Source organism: Chiloscyllium plagiosum, chromosome 13 (assembly GCF_004010195.1).
Source record: "Chiloscyllium plagiosum isolate BGI_BamShark_2017 chromosome 13, ASM401019v2, whole genome shotgun sequence".
NCBI lineage: Eukaryota > Metazoa > Chordata > Chondrichthyes > Orectolobiformes > Hemiscylliidae > Chiloscyllium > Chiloscyllium plagiosum.
This window is the reverse complement of record NC_057722.1, coordinates 15,671,051-15,682,278: the sequence shown is the minus strand read 5'-3', so window position 1 is coordinate 15,682,278 and position 11,228 is coordinate 15,671,051.

Genomic DNA, 11,228 nt, shown 5'->3' with positions numbered 1-11,228 from the left:
GGAAATTGGTTAGTTCCATGCCTGTACCACCCTTAGTGTGTGGAAGACCTTCCTAATAACACCCCTGAATGATCTGGCCCTAACTTTCAGTCTATGCCCCCACAGTTCTAGAATCTTCAACTAGTGGAAACAGTTTATCTACCCAGTCTTTTCCTGTTATTATTTCGAGGACTTCAATCAGATCACATCTCTGCATATTTCCACTTCAGGCTGAAAATCTGGCATTTGCCATGTATTGTCACTGATTACTTGCTATGGGATGTGGTTGTGAAATGGGAACTTTAAGTTCCGCCTTTAAGTTATTTGTTCCCATGACACTTGTTTTGCTCACATGACAAGGAGGCAATTAGTTTGCACAATGTCATGCTCTTGATTGCTTGAGGCCATAATTTTTAATTTGTATTCTTAGACAACGAATGACCTGATGACAATGTGCAAATCGAAGCCAGATGAGTGGTATTATCAAATCAGTGGAAGCATGATTACTGCAATTGCCCTCAGCAGGGCCTCCATATCAACTTGTTTACTCTGCCCCGGAAGAATAAAAAGAAACTAACTCTGCACCTGGGATCACAGCCATTTTGTGAAGTAATTGCACACTTGACTCTTGAACTGAGATGGCAAACTACCAAGCTTCTGTTTGCATGAGTGACTCGCAGGCTCTATCCATTAAGGGTGAAATATAAAGTCACCACTTAAGGCTTATGGGGAAAACTGTACAAGATTTCTTTGATGTCGTGAAACTGATCTTTTCATTCTCGCCTTTTTTAGTCAGCCCACCCACGATTACTCTTATCGCACCAAGGAGGGGAAAATTCCTCCCTTGGTTTCTTTTGAACAACTAACTACATTATTCTGGAGAGTAATTTTCCAACATAAAATCACGATGGAACAAATCATAACCCTGAATTCATGGAGTTATGTTAGTCAAAGAGTGAGACTATTCAACCCATTGCATTTGTGCTGGCTCATAGAAAGAGAGATTCAATTAGATCTATTACCTAAAATTAGCCTATACCTACAAGCGGATTGTTCCTTTTCAAGAACATAACCAATTCCTAAAAATGATTGTATATCGCAAAATGTTCATAAACAATGTACATCTTATCCTCAACACTATTAAAAAATGATTTGAACAATGACCACAAAGTGCACCGATTGTCTTAGCTGAGCAGTAGCAAACACAATGTAATTTGGCAAGTCACTCCACATAAGACAAGCAATTGGTGACACCTAGTGGCAGTTTTTAACCTTGTTCTGAGTGTAAAGTTATTGTAGAGTGTGGCTTATCCTGAATCAAATCACACTGAATTTTCTCCTTTGATTTGAAAATGTCATAAATACAGAGCCACGGTAAAGTGTCACTGCATAAAGTACACATCAATCACTGGTGTGACATCATCCTTGCTGTATCCTAGACTTTGGAAGTTTAAAGAGCAGCACTATTTCTGAAAGCAACATTTGGAAGATGAGCATATTGGAGAGCATTTTTAACATGAGGTTTTAGTGATTCAGTCTTTTTGTGATTCTAAAGTAAAATAATACAAAACCATGTGTGACTGTTGCACATTCCTGAGTTTAATCACTCTAGCATTGTCCTCCTGGCCTGCAGCTGTCAAGACCCTAAGCTCTGGAATTCTCTCCCTAAACTTTTCTACCTTTCTACCCCTCTCTCATTTCAAAGATCCCTTAAAATCAACCTCTTCAGTCAAGTTTTTGGCCATCTGGTTGAATATCTTTTTACTTGGCTCAGCATCATGTTTTGTTTGACAATGTCTTTAAAGTGCCTTGGGAAATTACATTATTGTGAGGATATTTTACAAATGCAAACTGTCCTTTGTTGAGATATTGTAAGGACAGATTCTTCAGTCTCTGAAACTGGATTTCCTGTCTGAGATGGTTTGAATAAATTTAAAACCTGGATCTTAAAAAAAGAATTAGACTGTTCCAATTTCGCAAGCAACTACTGTCACCAAACTATCAGATATAATCAAAATGATAATGAGCGACGGCATCCATTTTTATTCTATGAGAAATTTGACCATTTGGGAATCAATTCAAAACAATGCTTTCACACAGTTGCAACAGAAGAGGGATGGGTTAAAAAAAATCCATAAAACTAGGGTGGAATCTTATAATTTCTTTTGGTTCAGCCTGAGTTGGGTCAGGTTTCTTACAGGGATTCCTACCATGAGGCCAAGCAGACTTTGAGGAGAAAGTGAGGTCTGCAGATGCTGGAGATCAAAGTTGAAACTTTATTGCTGGAACAGCACAGCAGGTCAGGCAGCATCCAGGGAACAGGAGATTCGACGTTTCGGGCACAGGCCCTTCTTCAGGAAGGGTAAATTCATCACCCCTCTGTGCAGATCGGGACCTGGGGGTCTGGATGGACAGGTGGAGCAGAGGCTGGACTTGCTCCTCCGCAGGATCAGAGGAAGAGGCCACATCAGCAAAGAGTAAAGCACTCTCAGTTGCCTGGAGAAATGCTGAGTACTGTAGGAAGGTGGTCAGTGATATTCTCTGTAGTAATTGTAATGAGGATAGCCAGGTGGACATCACAAAATAAGAGTACCTTGACTGGAGCTGTTAATCTGCCCCAATCAGGGAGCCTGAGCTGACAGCTATAAACAAGAAGGTCAGAGGTTCTGCTCACTCTGAGAGCTGGTTCTGAGGAAGCTGGATCCGTGTCGTGAACTGTGCACACATAAACAAAGGGATACTTGTTGCTGGGATACTGGGCTCCATGGAGTTATTTCATTCTCCATTCTGCTAGGGTAAGTGCCACCATATTCCCTCCAATACCTCACACTGATTTTGTCCCTCCTACTTACCTACCTTCCAATTAGGCTCATGCTTTCTACTCTCACTATTACCGATAACATCTTCCCTCACTCACTTTCACCTGCCCCAAACCCGCATGACCTCTGCACTGCTTACTCACTCGCTCATTCAGAACACCTCCTCATCTGTACAAATAGTAACAGCATGTAGCAGCATAACTTTTGTCTCCTGTTATGGCTGCCTCTCTCTCAATCCAGGAGGAGAACAGTTCCTATTGGGGTAAGAAGGGTGAAGATAGGTCATGGGCTGCTGACATTTGACTCCTCACTTGTTAAGTGGTCAGCAGCCCAAGTGTGACTCTGTAGAATGGCTGACTGACTGTGTCAAAGCCTCTGGACAAGTAGCAGAGGCTGCCATTCACTCACTATCCCCTGAGAGAAGGCGCTCCCTCTTGATTTTACTGAGGCCTGTGACAACCATGACAAAGGCCTGCTGCATTTGTGTTTGTGCTAAGTGACAAATTAAATCAAGTAATATGAACCTGGTATCTCTGGCTAAGGGGCCAAAGCATGGAAAGGCAAAACAAGGCAGGGATGCTGTGAGCATCCAGTTCCTTCTCCCTTACAGTAATGTGCTGTCCCTATTACCTGACGTGTGAATTTACCTCTGCTATTCCAACAGCGGTCTACATCCCACCCCATGCAGAAGTGAAGAGTACACTTACACAATGCTACAAACATTCTTGAGATGAAATACCCGAATCCTTGTTCATCACAGCCGATGGCTTCAACCAAGGCAACTTCAAAAGAGTGCTACCAAAATACCATCGACTTGTCTCCTGTCTCACCAGAGGTCCAGAAATCTCTGACCATTCTTAGACAATCATCAAATATGTCTCCTGCTCCATCCCCAGTCTTCCTCCTCCTGGCCTAAAACCAGAAACTAAAGCACGAGAACCCAGTTCAGAAAGTAGCACAGTGTTGGTCTGAGGAAAGTAAAAGACTTCTACGGGACCGTTCAGAGTCGGTGGACTGGTCCATATTCAAGAACTTAGCGGCCAACATAAGTGGGTATGTCACTACCATTACAGACTTCATTAGCAAGTGTGTATACGACTGCATGCTGAAGAAGTTCATCCGAATGTTCCCCAAGTGGAAACCCTGGATGAACCAGGAGATCCATTCTCTTTTGAAGTCCAGGTCAGAGGTGTTCAAGTCAGGCGACCCTGACCTACACAGGAAATCCAGGGATGACCTTCACAAGGCCATCAGAGACACCATGAGGCAATACTGAACTAAGCTGGAGACCCAGACCAACCACACAGATACCCATCATTTGTGGCAAGGCTTAAATGACATGACGGCTACAAAGTGAAGTCAAACAGAATCGTAGGCAACATTACATCCCTACCTAACAAGCTCAATGCATTCTATACTCACTTTAAACAAAAGAGCAGTGAAATGATGTAACCTATCCCAACAAGCTTGGATGCACCTTTACCCATGGTCACCACTGCAGACGTTAGATTGATCTTGAGTGTGAGAGTCAAGAATTTGATGTTGGAAAAGCACAGTATGTCAGACAGCATCCGAGGAGCAGGAGAGTCGACGTTTTGGGTAAAAGCCCTTCATATTCCTGATGAAAGGCATTTGCCCAAAACGTCGACTCTCCTACTCCTCAGATGCTTACCTGACCTGCTGTGCTTTTCCAGCACCAAACGCTCGATTCTAATCTCCAGCATCTGCAGTCTTCACTTTCGCCTTCTTGAGAGTGAACCCACAGAAAGCAACTGGCCTGGATGGAATTCCTGGCCATGCACTCAGATGCTGGGCAAACCAGTTGGCGGGAGTAGTCACAGACATCTTTAGCCTCTCCTTTAAGATGGCCACCACCATCCTTCTGCCAAAGAAAAACTATGCAGAGTGCCTCTATGACTATCACCTGGTGGCTCTGAAGTACTTTGAGCAATTAATCATGGCTCACATGCACCCCTGACTACCAAATCTACTTTATCCGTTGCAATTTGTTTACCAGTGCAACAGGTTCAAAGCAGATGCAATCTCTCTGGCTCTACACTCATCCCCGGAACACCTAGACAACAAGGAAACTTATGTCAGTCTCCTACTTATCGACTACAATTCCGCCTTCAACACCATAATTAGAAAGAAGCTCATCTCTAAACTCCAACACCCAGGTCTTACCCTTCCCACCTCCACATGTAACTAGATCCTCAACTTCCTGATAAATAGACTGTGATCAGTAAGAATAGGTGACAACACCTCCTCCACGATAATCCTCAACACCAGTGCCCCACGAGGCTGAGTACTCAGCCCCCTGATGAAGGAGCGGCGCTCCAAAAGCTAGTGCTTCCAATTAAACCTGTTGCACTATAACCTGGTGTTGTGTAATTTTTAACTTTGTACAGCCCTCTAATATACTCCTCATACACAAGTTAGGTGCAAGACTACAGGAGGTCACATTTGCAACCCCGGGCAACACCCTCGGTGAAATAACAGTAAGATTCTGATTTAGCTCTGGTTTATCCACGACCCAATAACAGGCAGTCAGACAGATGTATTGTGGTATCAAGACTGGTGACAGAGAAGTCAACTAGAGCACAAATCAATATTTAAATACAGCTGATTCTATTGTACACAGGAAGTATTTGATTGTTTAGTTTTAAAACTTTAAATCCTTTATTTTCAAGAAATTGTAGAGAGAGTTTGTGTATTTTGATTTTCAGGCCAAATGCTGCTTATAGTGGAGAGATTGGTGGCATGGTCATTAGCACTACTTCCTTATAACACCAGGGATCTGGGTTCAATTCCAGCCTTGGGTGACTGTGTGGAGTTTGCATGCATTCCCTGTGCCTGTGTGGGTTTCCTCCCACAATCCAACGATGTGCAGGTTAGGTGAATTGCCCATAGCATTCAGGAATATATAGGCTAGGTGCATTAGTCAGGCGTAAAAGTAGAGTAGTAGGTATGGGGGAAGGGATCTGGGTGGGATACTTTTTGGAGGGTTGGTGTGGGCCAAATGGCCTGTTACCACACTGTAGAGATTCTAATTTCTCTAAACATATTTCACTTTAAAAAGCCATTGAGAGTCTTTTTCTTCAGTTCAATGTTAATTTGATACATGATCTATCACTTTTGATGATGAGTCAGGTTATCCAGAGTCAGTTGGGAATTTAAAAATTTAGCACAATAAAAGTAGATTTGAGAATTTTTAAAAATTGACATGAGTAAGATATTCAGTAAGACAACTTCCATGTTTCTTTTCAAACATTTTCACCTCAAATCCAATTGTTCTTATCACAAATTATCCCTGACTTTTCTTTTCAAATAAAATAATTAGAGTTCTTTACAGCAAATAGTTCAGCCCTTTATTTGGAAAGGCTATCTATTGATTATTGAAGGATAGATGTGCATTGAAATAAAATCAGTCAGTTTGAACAAAGTGAAGTAAAACCACAGATAGAATGCAATCCCTATCTCTCTCTCTCTCTCACACACACAAAGTTTTGTTGCAGTTCATTTTGCAGAATCTGACAGAAAATAACTGATTGGGATTTGCAATTATTTAGGATCCAAATGTCATACCTATCTGTTCAACTCCACTTATCTCAACCCTGGTATGGGCAGTACCATTACCCAAATAGAAAAAAATCAATGAAGCACATGCTTTATAGCCAACCAGGCATGTCCCTTTCTCAGTATTTGGATATGGCCACAGCATCACAAAGGACATTGGAATGTTCACCTGCCAAGTGATATGTGCAGTCACTCGCAGTATTGATCACAGTTAATCATTTTAACAGTTGATGAATCATTTGATCTCACAAACACAGATATTGAACAAGACAGCAGTGCCAGAAATCCACACGGAATCTAAATAAACAATATAATCACAACCCAGTGCTGGGATTTACACTCAAAGTTATTGTGAGTCCACAAACAAAACCAGTTTGTTGGGGTGTGTCTGTTACTGTGTTCTTCTGCTTGGCAACCAAATGGAAACAACACTGAAGAAAACAAAATTCTTTGATCTGAAAGCACTCATTTCAATTATGCTTACTCCTGATTAATTAAGGGTCTCAGTACATTTAGTTGCCTAGCTAAAAACGAATCAATTTTGTTCACTGTTTGGACTTGTTTTTGACACCTGATACTCTGTCTATTCCCACAGAAAATGGATGAGGAACAACAGCCCTTAAAGTTGAATGTTGGAGGAATGATTTTTGAGACACTTCCTGATACTCTTGCTAAGGTTCCCAGCTCCAAGCTGAGCAGGATTCTCAGAGGATCAGAGCCCACCATACAACAGACAGGGGCCAGGGAGTATTTTATAGATAGGGATGGATCTTTGTTTGGATACATTTTAGACTTCCTCAGGACATCTGAATTACTGCTGCCTAGTGACTTTTATGACTATGACTTGCTTCAAAAGGAGTTTGAATTTTATGAACTGGATCCAGTATCATGCACATTGGAGACATTACAGAGGAAAAACAAATCAGAGATTCTGGAAATACGTTACATCCGAAAGGAGTCGGGAGCCTTTTTCAGAGTCTTTGGATCATCTGTGGAAACAATTTATGATCTTTCCAGTCAGATAACAACACAAGTCGAGAAAACAAGCTTCAAGCCACGGGTTTCTGTTGAGAAAAAGAATCCGACCTCTGCCCAGAAGCTTTCATTTCATGACCTGGTTTTCCAGTGTGGATCTAACACTAATGGAAAAGGCCAGCAGGTTAACATGTAAGTACTAAACTCGAAATAATTATTCACGAGTTGTAAGTCAAGAAACATGAATTTAATTTTTAAGAAAGCAGAATATCAATAATGTTTCAGTATTTTTGCACATAGTTTCCAAGATTACATTTCACTTTGAATTACTGAAACACCTTGTTAATTTGTGGAATTTCTACAAAAGTGATTCATTTGTGTTTTATTGCTATCTGCACATTCAGTTTATTTTTCAATTCATTCATGGGGTGAGGGCATTGCTGGCCATCCCTATTTGCCCAGAGGGCAATTAAGAGTTAACCACATTGCTGTGGATCTGAGGCCACCTGTAAGCCTGATCTGGTAAGGATGGCAGGTATCTTCTCTAAAAGGACATTAATGAACTGGATGCTCCCCCCCCCCCCCCCCCCCAACAATAGATCCATGATCATCATCAGACTTCTAATTCCAGATTTTTATTGAATACAAATTCAACTATTTGCCATGACAGAATTTGAAGACAGGTGCCTGAAATATTACTTGGGTTTCTTGATTCACAGTCCAGTGATAATACCATTAGGCCATCACTTCTCTACTGGTATAGAATATCTCAAGCTGTGCGTGTCACAGAAGCATTGTCCTAGAGGCTGCTTGCTTCTATCTGTAAGCAAGCTGAACTCCTTATGTATTGTAAAACTCCTTTATTTACAACTGTACATGGTGGGCTATTAAAAACAGTTGTCTCATGTAGTACCCAAGACCAATCTTTTCGCATACACTTTCTAGACCGGTGTCTCCTCTAGAGTCATGGGATCAGCTACATCATCACAAAACACATGAATATCATTGTACCACAGTTTGTGGATCAATCACATAACAAGGTCAGCTTTTTCCAGGAATTTCCTTATCATTAGCTGCGTGGCACCACATTCACCCATTTCTGAGGATATCCTTGAGCAATAGGTTTGCACCCAGTTGGAGAGCTTTATTTTATTACTGGTGGTGTCAGTAGTCCGTGTGGTTCTGTAGATAGAACTTCCGGCATGGAGGAATGTCACCAAGTTCAAACCTTACTTTCAAAAATTGTTGGGTGCAGGAGTGCTCATGATTAGATTACAAAAGGTTGATAATCACTTACACTTGCCCTGCTCAGTACTTCAAGAACACACTTATCAGATTCATGTATATTATATAGAATTTTACATTTTATTTACAACACTGAAATAATTACTTTGGCCCAAGAAGCCTGCCCTAATGTTTGTGTTCCAACTATCTTCCTCCCCTTTACTTCCTCAACATTACCATCATCTATTAACATAGCTTCCCCTTAAGTGAACCGATGATATTCTATATAACATGAGTTCCACATCCCACACTCTGAATAGATTTCTTCTGAATTCCTTATTAATTTCTTATAAATTATGGCCACCTAATATTGGACTGCCCTACAAGTGAAAATTCCTTCACACATTTTGAGACTTCGTCTGGGTCACCACTGAGGCTTACCTTTTTTTTGAGAGATGTAAATGGTTATCACATCTTCTTCAGTGGCTCAACATTTTATTTGTAATATGGAGTCCAGAGCTGTGTGCAGTTCTCTAGTGTGATGTAGCAAGTTACATATACAGGTCACATACTCAGATGAAACGTGACCATTTTGCTCTTGAATTCTATTCCTTTAGAAATTAACTGAGTATTAATTTATATTTGTTAAAGCTTTGTTAACCTTCATTGCTAATTTTATTGATTTATAAATCTGCATCCCTCAAATCCTTTGTGCTACGTCACTTGAACTTACTGCCAAAGGAGTACCTGCTCTCCATATTCCCCCATCTCATCATGCATCACCTCATACCTATTTATATTTCAACTAATATGCTAGTTGCAAGTCTGTTCTGCAAATTTGTTGACATCTTCTTGGATTTTGAAACTCCTCGAATCCTGCAGTCCAGACTTGTTCTATTGAACTGTGTTCTTTTTTTTCTTTTCCCTTCCTTAATATTCATATCATCTGTGTTTGTGACAGAGGAAAATTTAAGAAGGGATAGAATTTAAGGCATAGTCTGATACTTTGGCAAGTCATGATTTCTTATTGCCATTGGTTAAAGACCATTTGTGTTTGGTACAGAAAGCTGATTTTAAAAAAAACTGGAGTTCATCAGTCGGGTAAAATTAGGGATTATGGATTTTGTCTAAATATTTTCCATGGTGGGGCCTAATTTTGAATGCAGTACCCCAGTGAATTTTGAATGTATTAATTAGCTTCATGTTTTTGCCAATTAATTCTTTTTGCACAATAAATGTATCATTTGCTGCTTACTAAAGAAATCTAGTTAATGGATACTTTTGTTCAAAACCATATATACCGAATTGGTCATATCACTACCTGAGAAACATTTGTTATCATCAGTGAAGTCATGGGACTGAGAGAGATACTGTGTTCTCATCCAATGTTAGTCATAACATTTTTCTCCTACTCATGAAGGCTAACCAGTCCTCGTGTTTCTGGTTCTGCTTTATCTTCTATTTTAAATGTAAGAATGATGTTAACTGTGATTAGGCACTGCAGTCTTTTCTGTGATTTACACAGGGTCCCCATTTTCTATGTTATTCCCAGTAAATGTGATGGCAGGAAGAGTAAAGTTGGACTCCTTGTAGGTCAACTATGTTGTTCTCCAGTATCACTGACTTGAAGTGAGGAGAGAGGCACTCTAGGATCAACATGAGGGGACAACTGCAGTTTCTCTATAAGATTGGTTGATAATTCTACAAATCAAATATTGCTACAGGCAAGATGGCATTTCAGAATCTTGAAAATTTCTCGGTAAGCCTTAAGGGGAAGGAATCTAGCAGATTATTGACAGTAAACATTCTCACAAAATCACTTTTTGAAATATGCTTTTGTACTTTCTATTCTTCAGATATGTCCAAGTGCTTCCTGAGGGCAGAAAAATTCTTCTGAGCTTCAATGTCTTGGGAATTCTTCTTGATTACCTGCCAAAGGTTGGATTTTGTCTCCAGCATACCAGATCAGTCCATTTACAGGATGGCACAGTGGAATGTTATACGTTCAAACGCAATATGAACTAACACATTTCCTGCACTACCAATCTGTGTTAAATAACAAGATGAAGAAGTTGGGCAACTGCCTGCATGAATGTATTTACTATTACAAACAACTATTATGTCAGATTGTCATTGCAAAAGTACAAAATCCCCACTAACTTTAACTGAAATCTTATTTGTCTTTTACAGTTATCATTTGTTTTGATGGGCAATGCTTCAAAATAACTAATTAGGAATCACATCAATTATAATGTAAATATAAAAAACTCTATGACAGGGTAATCCAATCCTAGCGCTGTGAGGGGGCTTTAGAGTAGGGTTTTGAGGAGATGGAGAAAGTGAGGACTGCAGATGCTGGAGATCAGAGCTGAAAATGTGTTGCTGGAAAAGCACAGCAGGTCAGGCAGCATCCAAGGAACAGGAGAATCGACGTTTTAGGCATAAGCCCTTCTTCAGGAATGAGGAAAGTGTGTCCAGTAGGCTAAGATAAAAGGTAGGGAGGAGGGACTTGGGGGAAGGGCGTTGGAAATGTGATAGGTGGACGGAGGTCAAGGTGAGGGTGATAGGCCGGAGTGGGGTGGGATGGAGAGGTCAGGAAGAAGATTGCAGGTTAGGAAGGCGGTGCTGAGTTCGAGGGATTTGACTGAGACAAGG